Genomic DNA, 19,044 nt, shown 5'->3' with positions numbered 1-19,044 from the left:
AGTGATGGTGCTAGGATTTGAATCTACCATCTTCTGACCCTTAAACTATTTGTTTTCTCATAAGAAACTCGATTTTTACTTGAAGTTAACAGGGTCTGGAGATGCTTGACTCATGAATCCTCGTGCAACCCACCAGGTATGGAGAAAAGAATAAATGTCATCATCCTTTGTCTAGATCTCAAAAGTAGATAGCACTGATTGAACATGGGAGACTTTCCCACTAGGGGCTCCAAATAGCAACACCAGTCAACGGGACTAGCATGTGATAGGAAGTATCACAGGCCCAGAGATTGGCCATATTGAGTCAAAGAGAGCATCATCTGTTTTTGGATTAAATAGTAGCTAATATTTAATGAGTAGTATGTCAGGTAGAGGCACCCCATCCTCTGCAAGGTATGCTGGGAGAGTGGCAGTTTGACATTGTTTATGAATTCCAAAAATAGATATTGGATTATGTTTGTAAACTGCTCTGCCCCTCCAGGCAGATTAGATTATATTGGATTCAGAGGTTTCAGTTTTACTTGATTAAGTAATGACGGGGGCTTTGATTGGGCCACATCAGTAGGACTTGCAGAGGAAACTGCACCACGGAGAAGGGAAGTTGGAGTTTTGATCCTGGAGCCTGGGAAGTAAATACACAGAGCAGCAGATACATGAGGAAGGAGAGAACTCTTCATTAAACACAGGCAGAGGTCTGAGGAAGAGAGATGAGCTGTTTGCCTGATAGTCTACAGCTGGCCTTGTGGAGAAAGCAGAGCAGCTGAGCCCAAAGAGAAGCAAGCCCTAGGAAGAGAGGAACCCAGGACGCCGAGCCCTTGCAGACGTCCACAGCCATCTTGCTCCAACACGTGGCAACAGACTTTGGTGAGGGAAGTAATTTATGCTTTATGGCCTGGTAATTGTAAGCTTCTACCCCCAATAAATACCCTTTATAAAAGTCAGCCTTTGGCTGACTAATATAGGGGCAACCTTGGCCAGCACAAGGCAGTCATTTCAGGGCCTCAGAAAGTACATTTTGACTCAACTGGGTTCTGTTTCATGATGGCCACACCATTCAGAAACGACCCCATATTTAGCTTCAAATGAATAATACCTTTTTTTTTGAGCTAGAAAGAATGTCAAGTGGGTCTATTTTTATTTCTGCATTATGCTGGCATCAATGTTTTGTTCCCCAGGAAGTAAAAAGTATATACATGCTTGCATTTTTTTTTCAGGAAACAATTGTTCACCAAGATCTTCCTCTCATTTCACAAAGCCCAGGAAATAAGAAAAGAAGGAAACTAAGAAATTGTCCAGGTCAATCCCAGTTCTTCACAAAAAAATAAAAGTGAAGCCCATAGGTTCAACAGTTTGCCCAAAGTCACACCGTTGGAAGACCCTGGGTGGTCTCGGTCTCGGTGGAGACCATTCCCAACCCAATTCAAGATGGGTTTAATTGAGCACATGTGAGCTTTACTTCATCATCTCGAGACTAGGTGGAAGTTCATTAGCTCCATGCAAGGCTTTGCGTTAAAGTTTCAGATTTAGCAATGAGCAAACAAGATCAGCTCCATGCAGAACTCCTCCACCTAAGAGGGCCACATGCAAATACTTTCATGCTTAGCTGAAAATGGCAAGGAAGCAAGGAAGCTCCCTTTGAAATAAACTACAGGGTGATAAGGCTGCTGCCCAGGGACTTCTGACTTCAACCAACCGTGTCTGAACAATGAGAGTGAAATGTGTTTAAAGGGGACTTTGGAGATGGCTTGTCTTGTGTAACTTGGTAATGCGACTTTAAAATGTCTTTTTCAGCTAAAAAATGTAACAAGGACTGTATAACATAATGAAACCTCATGTAAAATATGAACGTGAGTGATATTGCATATATGACTGTTTTTACAACATATATGCACAAGGAAACTAAAGAGACGGAAACAATAGCAGCTATGTATGGCAGGGAAGCATAGAGAGACTGAGAGCTGATGAGTTTTTGTTTTTTATTATTATTTTTATTTGAATAGTGTAAATACTCTAAATCTGATTGAAGTGATGAAGGCACAACTATGTGATTATACTGAATACCATTATTGTACACTTTGGATAGGTTTATGCTTTATTAATATGTATCAATAAAATTGATTTTTTTTAAATGGCTTTATCAAACTTGTAATGCATGAATATATTCTCCTTGTAGGGAGTTAAGCAATACAAGTTTTTAAGATAACCTATAAGTTTCTGACAAGAAAACGTAATCTTTTTTAACCCTTTACTACTCCCACCTCCTTTCTCAAAGCTAAACACTGTTAGTAGTTTGGTTTCTTTTTTCTTTGTTTTTCAAGAGACTTAAAAAGGATATTATAAAAATCTTAGAACAAAAGTCCAAAACATCCAAGTCTTCCTGTTCTCTAGCTACCCAGTTTAATTAGAAGAGGCAATCATTTTTTGCCAGTACTTTGAAATCCTTCCAGATGTTGTTTATGTATTTAGAAGCATGGGTTTTATTATGCAACTTTACACAAACTGTAGTATACTCCACAACCTATTCTGCACTTTCCTTTATTTACAGGTATCTGGCAATCTTTTCCTATTAGTATGTTATCGGGTTGTCCCATTCTTTTTACTGCTTGCCCAGTTTATTTAACTTACCCTGATGATAGATTGCTTACAAAGTTTGGTAGGATTTTCCAAGTCCACAACAATTACCTGTGGAATAAGTTGTCACAAGTGGAATTGCTGGGTCAAAGGAGTCTTCATTTATAATTTTGGCCTGTGTTCTAAATTTTCCTCCAAAGACATTGTTTTATGTTGCATTCCTTCCAGAATTTTCTAGCCAACCTCCAGTTCCTCCCTCCAAATTTGTTGGTAATTTTATTAGAATTGAATCAAATGTCTATTTCCCTACCCTTGACTAACAAAATGTGTCTTCAAACTTTTTCATTTGGAGCAACCCGAGAAGTAAAGAAAGTCATTTTGTGTAGTTTTGTTTGTTATCCTCATATAATTAATGAGGCTGAGCATTTTCTATTTAAGAATATTAGCACTTCATTTTATAAACGGTGCGTTCATAGCCTTCCCCCATTTTTCTGTTAGGTTGCTGGTCTCTTTTTGTTGTTGTTCATTTGAGCAGTTCTTTAACACAGAGCTGCCTGGCCAGCCTAGCAGGCTCTGGCACCACAAGGCTACAGATGTGCCAGAGCCTGCTCCTGGAGCCCCGAGGGCAGGTGGTGGGGCCAGGGCAGCCTAGAAAGCCCACTTTCTACATTTGCCACATCCTGGAAACTGTTGCCTCCAAGTCTGTGCACTTAACTACTATATATACTTCCTCTTCAGCATGAGGTTGGCTTTTGGATTAGATTTGATATATTTGGTCACCTACAGGAAGTACTCACCAATTTCCATTTTAGCAAGAGTTTTTAACAAGAACAGATATTGAACATTTCAGACATTCCTTCAGCATACTTACCAAATTTTCAACTTTTGTTAATACAATGAATTACATTAATAGATATTCATTTATTAGATCAGCTTTTATGTGTTTTTTTTAAGTTGAATAATCAAATTGTCCTAAAAGATCTATCACAAAATGAGCAGCTCCTTGGACCATATCTTTTCAATTCCCAATTCTACCTATTACATCATTTATCAACTTTTAATATTACCTGTTGTCTTCCTGAAATGCTAGAGGATGATTTTGCATCTTGTATCACCACTACCACTTCCTCTCCATGTATTCTTTCTATAAAATTTTATCACATCATTAATTAAATAATCAGTGTTTTCACTACAAACCAAATTGTATGTGATTTCTTTGTTCTATAATTGTAACTATTTTTTCTTAGCAGTTTCCCTATCCGCCTGTAATATTTTCTTTCATATCTGTTGCATACCTATTAATTGTGAGTCTCAAATGCTCAACAGATCAGATAATCCATCAATTCCACTTTTGTCCACCTCCAAGTCCTCAAGGCTGCTCTTTAGGCCACTATCAGCTATCAACCTGGGAGTTCAATAACCATTTTTCCCTGTTTGATTTCCTGTTTCCTCGCTCTCTTGCCTTCCTTTTTTCGTTTTTGTTTTGCTTTGTTTTGTTTTTGTTTTGTTTTTTCCCATGTTTTGGTAGAATAAATCCTTGTAGTTTCCCATGTAAAGGTTCATGGTTGCTAAAAATTTTTATTCCTTATATGTCTGAAAATGTCATTATTCTTGCCTCACACTTGATTAATAGTTTGCCTCAGTACTAAATTCTAGGTTACAAAGAATGTTCCCTCAGAATGTTGTCATCCAGCTTCTAGAGTTGTGTGGCACCATGCTGATTCCATTAAGAATGACCTTTTTGATTGGACTCACCCAAGACAACTAACAAGGAGGTGATGATGGACAACCACCATACCAAGGAACCAAGAGAGTCTACAACTGCAAGCAAGAGAGTCCCATCCATCAGGTGTAGGAGACTGAAGCCCCCTCTCAATTAGAGGTGGAGTGGGCATCACCATCCCAGAATCCTCAGGATCGAGGAATGAGCTATGGACTACAGTGGACTCACTGGTATTCTACTATAGATTCACTGTTATTCTAGCAATAGAAGAATTTATATCATTGATGCGGAGGCAGTGGCCACTGGAGGTTCTGAGGTCAGGGAGAGGGAAAACAGGTGTAATACAGGGCATTCTCGGGACTTGGGAAATGTCCTGAATGACATTACAGTGACAGATACAGGTCATTGTATATCTTGCCATAACCTACAGAATTGTGTGGAAACATCATTAGGAGCATCAATTATATGGTAGATTTTAAAGTTTTCTTCTCCACATAATTTCTTTCTTTTTTTCTTCTAATGTTCGTTTTGGACCCTTTTCTCAACACTGATGACCCTAAGCCCCACCCTCCTCTGTTTCGGTTTAAGTGTCAGGTACTAAGGAGACAATCGGAAGCTCAAAGTCTGTGACCCAGGCTTGACAACCAGTGGCCTCTACATTTAGGCATTTTTCAGGATATTGAACTATCTTCTCCAGAAAAGAATCCCAGACTCTCAGAGAAGGAATCAGGAAGTTGCACTGATCAGGATGATACTTTCATGTAATACCCCATTTTTTATTCTTGTACTACACACCCCCACTTGCATCGTGCCTGAAATGTCCACGTACAGAGTCCCTTCTATATAATCTGTCCAGAAAATAATCCTCCCATTTTCTTCCCAGAGGGAGGATGGGTAAAGAGATGGAGGTGTGGACTGTGGGGGGCGGGGGGGAGTTGGAGGGGCATGAAAGAGCAACCACTCTGTAGGAAGATTTTAATTTTTTTGCCTGTTTTCAGCTTCCACCTAACCTTCAAGTTTCCATGGTATTTGATGTTCTCTCATCCAGATTCTCTAAAGGGTTTTGTGGAATTGATTGCTTGTTTTCCTTTTGTATTCCCCACTTAAGGAACTTCAGAGTATAGCTTCCTCCTTTTAGCTAAGTCATTTTCCCTCTCCCATCTGTTCTCCATCTTCCAGAATTTGGTTTAAATCCTTCATCCATTAGTGGCTCCTTTCCTGATTTCTTAACCCTTATGGACTTGCACCTTTTGTATTCATATAAAGTTATTTAGAAGTAGTTTTGGGTGGGGAGAAGGAGAGAGAGAAAAATACATGTACATATTCAATCTCCCATTTTTAACCAAGTCTTTTTTTTTTGCTCCTACTGTCTTTCTCCTATTTCACAGTTATGCTCATAGCATGAATTGGGAAAGTTTGCATCTTTGTCTCTGCTCTTGAAAAGTTAATATAACATATTTCTTCAAGATTTGGTAGAATTTGTGAGTAAGATGTACTGGACCCAGTATACTTTTTAGGGTTAGATTTTGACTGTCTTTTCAATTTTTCTATGGTTATTGGTTTATTTAAGTTTTCTACCTCTTCTCAAATCTCAAAATTTGATGTTTGGTGCTTTTGGATTTCCAGATCGCTTCCTTTTTTTCCTTATTCTTTTATCTCATTGTCCTATAGCAGTGAAATCAGGAAGAATTTCAGGCTTGATTATCTGGCGCATTGACTTATTTTCACATTCAGTTATCCATTCCATGTATTTTAGAGTTTTTAATAACTCTTATTTTCAATTTATAACATTTCTACTTGGCTCTTTTTACACATCAGGATCACTCCTGTTTTGTGGTGCCACCCCCCATGAATCCATCACAAGATATTAATTATGTTTATTTTCAAGTGTCTTTCTGTTTTCACTATTTCCTTGGAGAATAACTCCCCCCAACCCCCTTGTGAAACTTGGTGCTTCTTTTTCACGGTTTGTTTTTCTGTAATGTCTATTGGTCCTTGTGCTTCCCTTTGTTTTGGAGGTTCTGTCTTCTGTCTGTGGACACCAATTATTTTCACTGCCTCTTGTGCTGGGTGATGGGGGCAGGAGTGGTTTCTGAGCATGAACAGGTCTCTATCTCTCCTTGGGTTCAGTAACTTCCTGGGACATTTCCTTTCCACCTCATTCTCAAGTACTCATATTCACTACCCCACTCAGTATGCAAAAATTGCTTCCTGCTGTTTAGCAGAAGCAGAGATTGCAGAGAGTGATTGACTAGCCTAGCTAGCCTTTGAAATGCAGCTCCTCAACAAATTCCCCCAAAGATATCCCAGGGGTCCTACTTGTACCTGTGCTCCTGTCTACAGCTACTGGGCCAGGAGCTTCTGTACATCACAGCATCTGCAGGGCAGCCTTTTCCTGGGATGTCCTCTGACCAGCTTTCCTGCTCTTCTGATTTGCTGGGTCTACATTCAAGAATGTCCTTATGGCCGCATGCTGCTCCGTCTTACTTTTCAGTGCAGTTACGCACTTACCATTTCATGGAATTTTTGTATGGGTGTTCAGTCCACCACCTTGCTCTTTAGAATGACTTTTTTTTTTTTAATTTTTTTATTTTTTATTGACTTTGTAATAATATTACATTAAAAATATATATGTGAGGTCCCATTCAACGCCACCCCCCCACCCCCCCTCTCCCCCCCCCCCCCAACAACACTCGTTCCCATCATCATGACACATCCATTGGATTTGGTAAGTACATCTTTGGGCACCTCTGCACCTCATATACATTGGTTCACATCATGGCCCATACTCTCCTCTATTCCATCAAGTGGGCCCTGTGAGGATTTACAATGTCCGGTGATTACCTCTGAAGCACCATCCAGGGCAGCTCCATGTCCCGAAGACGCCTCCACCTCTCATCTCTTCCTGCCTTTCCCCATACCCTTTGTCCATTATGTCCACTTTTCCCAATCCAATGCCACCTCTTCTATGTGGACATTGGATTGGTTGTGTCCATTGCACCTCTATGTCAAGAGGAGGCTCAGATTCCACCTGGATGCTGGATGCAATCCTCCCATTTTCAGTTGTAATCACTCTAGGCTCCATGGTGTGGTGGTTGTCCTTCTTCAACTCCATCTTAGCTGAGTGTGGTAAGTCCAATAAATCAGATTGTAGGTGCTGGAGTCTGTTGAGGCTCAGGATCTGGCTATCACATTGTCAGTCCAGAGATAGAATGACTTTTTAAAAGCCTCCCCAGGTAGGGTCTTGTTTCTCCTTAGCAAGTGGATGGATTCAATCCTTTTGACCATTTGACCATTTTGAGTCACGGCTAAATAATTGTAAAACTGTATTACATCCTTCTAATTATAGGCACACATAGTAAAACTTGCTCCCTTGGTAGAATTTTTGCATTTGGGCTGGCCCTATAGAGTCATTCACAGTTCCACGTGCCCAAATCAACAAAAGGGACCCTCATAACGAGTCAAAGGTGCTTTTTTCCACAACTGGGTAGGTAAACGAAGCCCGTCGTTTCTTACATACCACAGAATCACAAACACTTCCCTGGGCGTGCAGGGAGAGCCACTTGTTCTCCGCCCCCTCGAGAAGACCTTAGAAAGGAAACACTGGCAGTTTTGATACAGGAGGCAATAAAGAATCAATGCACAGCTACAGGGTGGAGAGAGACATAAGGCGTCCTTTTGTTCAGCGGCAATTAGTGCATTCCACTAGAGCCAGTTCTGGGCAGGAGGCAGAGGGAGTAGCCACAAAATGGCCTTTGTCCCAACTCCCATAAAAAAATTCCAGCCTGTGGGAGTTAACACAGACACAGTCCAGAGAGCCGATCCTAGATGTCCCAGATCACGACGTTTGCAGCGCAACTATTCCAGGAATTCGTGGGCTGTGTTCTGTCCAAGGAGGAGGAAAGAAAATGCCTCCTTGAGGAAAGGTGCCCCTTTCAAAAGAATTTATTTTATGAGGACTTTTACTTACCAAGGATTCGGTTTCTAGAAAGCTGGCTGAGTTATTTTGTTACTAGCCTGTGTACGCAGCCGCCCAGCCCTGCTGCTCACCCCTGGTTCTCTCCTACACAAGCAGCATGATGAATCTGGCCATTTTGACTCACAGCTCAATAATTTTAAAACTGTATTCCATCTTTCTAATTATAGGCATACATAGCAAAACTTTCTTACGAGGTAGCTATTATTATTTCCATTTTACAGCTGGGAAGACCGAAGAGCCAAGAGGATAAGGAACTAGATGAAGAGCAATCAATAGAGCTGAAAATCTAGGTTTGACTGGCTTTACCCCAGAGAAGCGGTGGCTGCTGAGAAACAAATATTGGCACAGTGGTAAGACTGCCCAAGTTTTAATTTCTCCTCATCCACCCGTAAGCTATGTGATGATCACGAATCTGTGCTTTCCCTCAGTTCTTAAACAAGGACATGATGGTACTGCCCAGCAAAGAACACTCCAGTGGACCACTTAGAAGAGTACCTGGCTCTTAGCAAACATAAATGGATCTATTTTAATTACGTCAAAGGCCGCAGAGGAAGAGCTTACCCAGGATAAGTAAGATATGCTTTGGGTGGTTTTTCCAACTTGGAAAGGTTTGCACTGATAGACACATTTTCAGTCTTACCTTGAGGTGGTCATATACTTTCAGGAGGTGATTGGTCAGTTTACTAGCACAGCTTTTTTGTGCCTCACAGGACATTATCCAGATATCGAGAGAGTGAAAAGACACCTGCAGAATGGGAGAAAATAGTTGCAAATCATAGATCTGATAAGGGTTTAATATACAGAATATATAAAGAACTTCTACAACATTTTGTAACCCAATTACAAAATGGACAAAGGAATTGAATAAACATTATTCCAAAGAAGAGACACAAATGAGCAAAAAGCACATGAAAAGATGCTCAACATCATTTTTCACCAGGGAAATACAGATTGAAAGCATAAGATACTACTTCACACCCACTAGCGTGGCTATTTTTTTTTTTTAATTAAAGAACTGAAAATAAGTGTTGGCAAGGATATGAAGAAATTGGAATACCTGTACATTTTTTAGTGGGAAGGTAAAATGTGCTACAGTGGAAAACAGTTTGGCAGTTCCTCAAAAAGTTAAACATAGAATTACCATATGACCAGCAATGACACTCCTAAATATATATCCAAAAGAATAGAAAACAGGAACTCAAATAGATACTTGCATGCCAGTGTTCAACAGGTATCATTCACAATAGCCAACCCAAGTGTCTATCAACAGATGAATAGATAAACTCAATGTGGTATATTTCTACAATGGAATATTTGTCAGCCAAAAAAAGACATGAAGTTCTGATACAGGCAACAAAACAGATAAACCTTGAAATCATTTTGTTGATGAAATAAGCCAGAAGTAAAAGGACAAAGAGTGTATGAATCCACTTGCATGAAATTCCTAGAATATGCAAATTCACAGAAATGGAAAGTAGATTGGAAGTTACCAGGGGCCTAGGGGAGAAGGAATGGGGAGTTTTTGCTTAATAGGTAGAGTTTTGTTTGGGGTGATTAAAAAAAGTCTTGGCAAAGGATGGTGACAATGGTAGCACAACCTTGTAAATACAATTAATACCACTGAAGAACACACTTAAAAATGGTTAAAATGGGAAATTGTGTGAAATATATAAACATTTATGTACATTACATATGTGTGTGTGTATATATATAACCACAAAAAAAACCAACAATTTAGTGTAGTTTTTGAGCTCATATCTCTTAAATGCTGACCACCAAAGTGGAGGTCAAAGAAGATAGTAGTGGAGAAGACAAAGGAGACCCTTGGCATGCTTTCCTTTTTTCCAAGAAGCTAGGATTTATTTCATCAACTCTAGAGAGCAAGGTGCTGGCAGGGGGTGTGTAAACCTGGGGCTGCCTCATTCACTAATTGTGGGGCCTTGATTTCTTCATATTTCCAAATAAGAAGGATAAATTAATTCACCTCTAAGTTTTTCATTTTTGTCTTATCTCTAGAAATACGTAACTCTGCAGCTTTATCTCTTTGTGGAAATTACTCATGGTTTATCTCAAGGCCAAACTCCAGCCAACCACTATAAAAATAAGCGAAGAGGAATCTTTGAATAATGAATGATAATTGCAAATGGAATTGAAATCATAGGAGCACACCCTTTGCAAAATAATGACAATAAAATACTGTAAGATACACTTGGGCCCTTCCTAGGGCCCACTTGCTTGTCTAGTATAGGACATTGTCTTTGAGAGCTTCACTTCTAATGATTCATTTCCACTGGACTTCGGCATATAATTTAATTTTTATGAAGTTTGGGTTTTTATTAGGGGATGGGCGGGGTCAGGGCAAGGGTTTATGTCTTCTCTAGAGATCATCTCTCTCGTCTGTCTCAGCTCACCTGAAATGATTCAGTACATCAACATCAGCATTGCCATAATAACTATTGTTCATTGATCACTATGTCCCAGGAGCTTACAACATCCAACTCTGCAAGGCAAGAGGTTTAGAATTATTTCCAGTTGAGGAACTTCTTGTCCATTCTGCATTAACATCTTTACTAAAAATGAAGCCCTTTAACACTGCTGAAATTTTTGACAGCTATATTGCTAAACATTATAAATATTTTGAAAGCCATGGTAACAAATAAGAAGATAGAATAATACATAGGTTAGAAGTAAGGGTTTTGGAATTAGACCATATGAGTTCAAATCCTGGCTCCACCATATATGAAATGGGTATATTCTTTTTTGGATTTCACTTTATCATCAATGAAATTGGACAAACAAGAAGTACTTACTACATCCAGTTAGTATGAGGATTAAAAGGGTTAAAATGTATAAAGATCTCAGAACAGTGTAATAAGTGTAATAAGTGCTGCATAAATGTTAGCTAATATTTCCGACCCCCCTACCCCCATCCCACCTTCTTTAAGGAAAGTAGAGAAAGGAGAGTGTAACCCCAAACTGAAAGATCCCTCAGATCTAGGCTTCCATACTGGAAAACTTAGAAGCAATTCCACCAACTTTCATCTAGAAAAGAAACATTGAGTAAAATAATGTAGTAGTACTTGTTAGGGTAGTAAATCCACATACCTGGATGTTTCTAGAAGTTTCTGAGTATACCGGCCTTTCATTTCTGTAGTAACTTATTTCCAGTGGACTTTGACACATAATTTGCTTTTTATGGCATTTAATATTATGCTCACTGAAAGAGTAGGAAATGGGAATAAGGTTGATGTTTATGCAACATGTGGCAATACTCTTTTGGCCCAGAGCCCCATGATTCACTGTGTCATACACGACAGCTTAATCTCTAGACAAATCTTAGATAGCACACCAGCCATACAGGCTGGAGAGTTGAGCAAAAGAGCTCCCATCAGATAACATCTCATCTGCATCACAACAAAAAATTCCGTTTTCTTACAGAGTAAATAAACTTTTTGAGGTTAACTTTGCAAGCTGCAATGTAGAGCAAGACAACAGCTGAGGAAGAGGAGATGAGGGAAAAAATACAAATAACTATTAATAGTGATTTAGGGGATGAACTAGTTTTTAAACAGGATTCATGGCATATCAGAATGATGAAACTCACCATCCTCTTCCTCTTCTTTATTAGCATCTGAGCAGTCCCTGCTTTTTGAAGACGGCAGAGGAGCTCCAAGGATGGCCCAAGGTGTATGCTCACTCTCTCCTAGGAAGGTGAAGGAGCAGCCGCAGACTCTCGGAGCTTGCCTTTTCACTGTTCTAACGACACTCCAGGAACAACTGGGAAGCTGTAGCACAGGGATAGCAAAGGAGGGGTCTCCCAGAATAACTGGGCTTTCTTGGTGGCCCTCCCTGGGAATACTGTTGGAAAGAGTTCTACAATCTAGCTGTGTGAGAAAGTGGCAAAACAGAGGCTATGTGAATTGTTTCTCGGTCTGGGTCTTGGCGTTATGGGTTTTGAGTGCCCCCCAAAAAGGTATGTGGAAGTCCTAATCCCCAATAGCGCAGAATGTGCTCTGATTGGGAAATAAGGTCGTTGCAGATGGAATTAGTTAAGATGAAATCAGAGTGGAAGAGGGTGGACCGTGAATCCAACATGACCCGTGTCCTCCAAGACAGAAAGAAGAGACAGACAGACACAGGCGAGAAGCCCCTGTAATGATGGGCTGCAAGCTGCACTGAAGTGCTGCGGCTGCTAGCCAAGCATTGCCAAGGATGGCTGGCGAACCGTCAGAAGCTAGGAAGAAGCGAGCTAGAATTCTCCACTACAGGTTTCAGAGGAAGCCTGGCCCTGCCGACACCTTGATTTTGGACTCCCACCCTCTAGAATAGGGAGACAATAAATTTCTATTGTTTCAGACCTCCTAGTTGGTGGTCCTTTGTCACAGCAACCCTAAGAAACTGAGACCTGTGGTCAGTGCTTTCTATGCGTTACCTCATTGACTCCTCATGATGGATGCCACTAATATTGTCATTTAATAGAAGAAGAAACTTGCACACGTTGAAACTTACACACATTGATGAGCAAAATCAGCTGCTTATATTGTCCTTGAGTATTGCCAAGGTGTTTCACTGGTCAGAGCCTCTCACTGAGAGGCAGAACATTTGAATTGAGTAAATTCCTAGTTATACCTCTTAGCGGCCAGGTAACCTTGAGCAAATTGTGTTGTTGTGTTTTTTTAACCTCTCTATGCCCCCATTTCCTCATCCATATAATCGAGGTAATAATAGTTGCTATTTCTCAGAGTTGCCATGACCGTACATGGAAAACACCTGCATTTAGCATGCACCTGGCCCTGTCAGCATTCAATAAATAGTCATTATTGACTTCCCAGAGTGCGCCATGGAGGGCAAGTCTGGCACTGCACTCCTGGCTCTAACCCAGCAGTTAGTATCCAAAGTCCCCTGGAAGGAAACTCATGCAGGGTCTTACAAAAGGGATGGCGCCGACTCTTACCAGATAAACTTCTGTTGGACTAAATAAAACTGCTCATTGTGTCCAGGTAATCTGTCTTTATGGAAAAGACACCAAACAGCGTGAAAATCCTTTCTCAAATATCCAAGACATTATACCATCTGTATGCAATTTGCAAGTGTTTTCTTACAGATACAATCATATTATGTAGTAGAAAACATAGAAAATGCAAATTAACAGAAAGAAGAAACTAAAAACTATCCACAAAGCCCCCAACGGAGAAAACCACTGTGAGACATTTTGGCATATTGTTTTTCCAGACTATTTTTCTATGCCTATCTACCTGTATGTGTATTTATTTTTCACAAAAATTAAAAATGTGATCATATTGCATTGGAGCTTACTTTATTTCATTTTACGTGTTTCATCATTTCACATGAACCAATCATTCCTCCTATCTGGGGTCTCTCACAGCCTGCCAGCAGTTGTTCTAAGCACTTACCAGATTTCCCTGACCCAGTGAGGTTGGTTACATTGTAACCACTTTACAAATGGGAAAATTAATGTTTTGAGAGCTTAAACAAACTTGCCAAAGCCCACAGAGCTAGCCAGCAGCAGAGCCAGGCTTCATCCCAGCAGTCTAGAGCCAAAACCTGTTCCATAAACCAAATGTTATATTTCTTACACAGCATTTTCAGTGCCTCCTTGTGTGTCTATTGTATCCATTGGGTGACTAAACCATAACTTATTTGACCAGTCCCCATTATTGTAAATGTAGACTGCTACCAGTTTTTCTACCACCATAAACAATGTGGCACCAAATATTCTTTCATATTCTCTTTCTAGTAAACAAAAGAACATTGGTTTAAAAAAACACATGGAAGCAGGGGATTAAAAAGATAGCACATTTTAAGGCTACTGATAAATACTGATAGATTGGCCTCCTAATACATTAAATCATTTAAAACTCCCACTAACAATAAATAAGAATGCTCATTTCATTCTCCCTCATCATATGTTCCATCATATGTTCCTTTAGTCAACAAATATTTATTAAGCACTGATTAGATTCAAGGCAATTACTAGAAATATTTATAGTCATTATAATAGTGGGAAATTCTCTGTATATTATACATATATTACTACTAATGCTTACAAGAACACAAGAGAAAGGCTGATAAAGAAATTCACCAGAAGAGGAAATGGAGACCCAATGAGTTTTGGTAGCCCATCAAAGGTCATGCAGCTGGTGAAGACAGAGCAAGGATCAAAGTCAGAAGTCTGTTTCCAGAAGCAGTGCAATTACGCCCCCACACCACTACCACCACCACCCTGCCAACCCCAGACACCAAGGACCATCTGAGGGTTTTTGAGCAATTTCCTGTCCCTTTCCCATAAGCTGCATATTTTGAACAGAAGTTCAAGGGAAACATGGAAAAGAGCCAACTGGGGGAAAGTTGAACTTGGGATGATAGTTTCTGAGCTTCAAGGCTAACATAACTGCCTTGGATATCCTGGTTCCATCTGTTTGAGGAAGCTCCAGCCTGGCAAGGCCAATATCAGAACTGGAAGAGATTCTTGAAATCACCTGAACCAGATCTTTTGTTTTAAAAATTTCCAAGTAAAGACCCAGAGGGAATGACTATCTTGCCCCGTGTCAGATCACCAGGTGAAAGAAGCATTGGGAGATATATTCTCCTGCCATACACTTGTTCTGAACAAGACCAGGTGCTTCTTGGTTCTTTCCCCTAATATCTAGACCCCTCTTCTCTTCCCAGTGGCCCCACCAGGGCCAGAAGAGACATAGACTATGTCAAGTATATGGGATCTCTATGTCCATCTCTTACCCTTCACAATCCTGCTGGTAAAGTTTAAAACTCCTAAATGGGAGAGAGGAAAAAAAAAAGACACAAAGCCAAATAATAGACTGTCAAAAAAATTGCAAGTCCTATACAAGTATATATGCAAATATTAATTAATAAATGTCATACAAATTAGCAAGAACAAGACCAGCAATCCCATGGAAAATGGCCAATGGAGATGAACAGACATTTCAGATAAAAAGAAATACAAAAGGCCATTTCACTTTTAAAAGGCTACAACTCAATCATAATTAAACTCAAACCAGAATCACAGCAATTAATAAATGACTAAATAGCAAACAAATCAAGGTAATGGAAAATAAAAATGGGTTAATTCCAATTAAATGGGGAAACGGACTTGGCCCAGTGGTTAGGGCGTCTGTCTACCACATGGGAGGTCCGTGGTTCAAACCCCCGGCCTCCTTGACCCCTGTGGAGCTGGCCCATGCACAGTGCTGATGCGCGCAAGGAGTGCCCTGCCACGCAGGGGTGTCCCCCACGTAGGGGAGACCCATGCGCAAGGAGGGCGCCCCGTAAGGAGAGCCGCCCAGTGTGAAAAAAAATGCAGCCTGCCCAGGAATGGCGCCGCCCACACTTCCCGTGCCGCTGACGACAACAGAAGCAGACAAAGAAACAAGACGCAGCAAATAGACACAGAGAACAGACAACCGGGGGAGGGGGGGAATTAAATAAATAAATAAATCTTTTTTTAAAAATTCCAATTAAATGAATAGACTATTTTATTTTTCTTCTTAGAAAGAAAATGAAATTCATTTCTCAAAGGAAGAAGATATTGCTTAAAGCATAGCTTGCCTTGCCATAGACTAGAAGAAAATATTTGCAAAACATATGAGTTACATCCAGATATATAAAGCCTTGAACAACACAATAATAAGACAAACTGCCAGGCCCTTGACTAAAATATATAAAGATAGAAAATAAACACATGAAAATATGTTCAACATCACTAGTCATTAGCAAAATGCAAATTAAACTATGATGGGATATCACTACGCATTCACTAGAATGTCTAAAATTAAAAAGACTTACACAAGCTTATAAGGAAATGGAACTCATGTGTATTTTGCTGGTAAAGAATGTATTTTTCTTTAAAGGTTAAAATATGTTAAGAGGCTGAAAAAACAAGCTATAGAATGAGGGAAGATATCTGTAAACCGTGTCTCTGAAAAAGAACTAGTATCTAGAATATATAAAGAACTCTCAAAACTCAACAATGGATGGACAACAGGGTTGTTTCCAACTTTTGGAAATTGTGATAATGCTGCTATGAACATTAGTGTGCAGATGTCTATTCGTGTCACTGCTCTCAGTTCTTCTGGGTATATACCTAGTAATGGTATTTTCAGTTCCCATGGCAAGTCCATATTCAAAATCCTTAGGAATTGCCCAACAGTCCTCCACAGTGGCTGTACCATTCTACTTTCCCACCAACAATGAATAAGTGTTCCTATCTCTCCACATCCTCTCCAACATTTACAATTTTCTGACTTTTTAATAGTGGTCCATCTAATAGATGTGAAATGATATCTCACTGTAGTTTGGATTGGCATTTGCCTAATTGCTAGTGATGTTGAACATTTTTCATGTAGTTCTTTGCCATTTATATTTATTCTTTGGACAGTTGTCTTTTCAAGTCTTTTGCCCATTTTTAAATCATCAGATAGTTTTTTATATTTGACTGGTATGAGCTCCTTATATATCATGGATATTAAACTCTTATCAGATATGTGATTGCCAAATATTTTCTCCCATTGAGTTGACTGCCTTTTCACCCTTTTGACAAAGTCCTTTGAGATGCAAAAGTACTGAATTTTGAGGCAGTCTCATTTATCTATTTTTTCTTTTGTTGCACATGCTTGGGTGTAAGGTTTAAGAAACCGAATGGATAAACAAATTGTGGAGTATATACATGATGAAATTTTACGCAGCAGCAGAAGAAATGAAGTCATGAAAACATACAACATGTTGACATTATGTTGAGTGAAGCAAGCCAGACATAAAAGGACAAATACTGTATGATTGCACTATTATGAACTAAATATATTATGTGAAATATGAATATGGGTAAAATTTTCTTTGAAGCTGAACAAATATATGTGAATACTACAAAACATTAAAATCAGACCCAAAAAAACCCATTATACTAAGTGAAGGAGACCAGACACAAAGTACTACACATTGTATGATTCAATTTATATAAAATATAAATGTAAATCAATTTGTAAAGATGAAGTTAGATTAGTGGTGATGTAGGTCTGAGGAAGAAAGACTAAGGGATATGAAGTCTTTCTTTTTGGAGTAATGAAATTGTTCTAAAATTTTTGAGATGATGAATGTACAACATTGTGATTATACTAAAAGCCATTGATTATACACTTTGGATGGATCATAAGGTATGGCAATATATCTCAATAAAACTGCTAAATAAATAAATAAATAAATAATTTGACAAGAAGAGCCAGAAACAGCAGCTATGTACAGCAGGGAAATAGAAAGATTGAGGGATGAGCAATTTTCTTGTTTGTCTGTTTTTTGTTTATTGTTATTATTGTTGAAATAATGAAAATGCTCTAATAGTGATTGGAGTGATGAGTGTGCAACTATATGACTGTGCCAGGTACCATTGGTTGTACACTTTGGATGAACTATTTGCTTTATTAATAAATATCACTAAAATTGCTCTGTTTTAAGGAAAAGAGGGAGGTACTTAAAAAAAAACTTAACAGTTAAAAAAATAATAATCCAGTTAGAAAATGGACAAAAGTAATGAACAGACATTTCACTGAAGAGGATGAACAGATGGTAGACAGAAATATGAAAAGATGTTTGACATCATCAGTCATTAGAAGAATGCAAATTAAAGCCACAATGAGAAATCACTAGACATCTCTCAGAATGACTAAAATAAAAATTAGTGACAACACCAAAAACTGGCCAGGGTGTGGAGAAACAGGAACACTTGTACTTTGCTGGTGAGAAGGTAAAATGGTACAGCCACTCTGGCAGACCATTTGGCACTTTGTTATAAAAAACTAAGCATGGAAACCATATAATCCAGGAATTGCCCTCTTGGGCAGTTATCCCTGAAAACTGTGTTTACACAAAGATGTTCGTAGCATCTTTTTTCAAAACAGATAAAAACTGGAAACAACCAAAATACCCCTCGACAGCGAATGGTTAAAAACTATGGTAGTACATCCATATCATAGCATACTACTCAGCAATAAAATAGAACAAGGTATGGATACCTACAATGACTTAACTGAATTTTAAAGGAATTATGCCGAGTGAAAAAGTCAATCCCAAAAGTTTACATATTGTATGATGCCATTTATATAACATTCTTGTCTTGACAAAATTACAGAGCTAGAGAACAGATTAATGAGGGACTAGGGACAGAAGGGGATGTGGGAGAAAAGAGGTGGGTGTGGATATAAACAGTCAATTGAAGGGACCTTTGCGGTGATGGAAATATTTTGTATCTTGGTGGTGGGTACACAAATATACATATGTGATAAAACTGCATAGAACTAAATGCATACAAATGTACACAAATAAGTACCAATAAAACTGGGGAGAGTTGAACATCAGTGGAATGTATCAATGTCAATAGTCTGATTATGCTATTGTACTGCAGTTTTGCAAAATGTTACCATTGGGGTAAACTGGATAAAGGATATTATTTCTCACAACTGCCTATGAATCTCCAATTATCTGAAAATTAAAAGTTTGATTAAAAATATTAAACATGTACTTATCAAATGGTCCAGCCATTCCATTCATAGGTATTTATGCCAAAGTAATGGAAGCAGATGTCTACACAAAATCTTATAATAGCTTTATTTCTAAAAGCCAAAAAATTGAAAATGCTCATCAACAGATGATCAATAAACAAATTGTGGTTTACCTATACCATGGAATACTATCCAGCAATAAAAGAGAATGAACACTGCTAAACACAAACACATGGATGAAT

The 19,044-nt window shown here is 39.0% G+C and overlaps 1 long non-coding RNA gene across 1 annotated transcript in view; it reads right to left on the bottom strand.

The window, feature by feature from the left end:
• LOC131274977 (uncharacterized) overlaps window positions 1-8,995 on the bottom strand; it is a 31,848-nt gene extending 22,853 nt beyond the window's left edge. Inside the window, exon 1 of the long non-coding RNA XR_009182314.2 lies at window positions 8,914-8,995. This is a non-coding gene — a long non-coding RNA (uncharacterized lncRNA). The remainder of the gene's footprint in view (window positions 1-8,913) is intronic.
• Window positions 8,996-19,044: the final 10,049 nt, after the last annotated feature.

Source organism: Dasypus novemcinctus, chromosome 21, assembly GCF_030445035.2.
Source record: "Dasypus novemcinctus isolate mDasNov1 chromosome 21, mDasNov1.1.hap2, whole genome shotgun sequence".
Taxonomy (NCBI): Eukaryota; Metazoa; Chordata; class Mammalia; order Cingulata; family Dasypodidae; genus Dasypus; species Dasypus novemcinctus.
The sequence above is the reverse complement of the archived record's forward strand: the minus strand, read 5'-3'. Positions and strand labels throughout refer to the sequence as shown.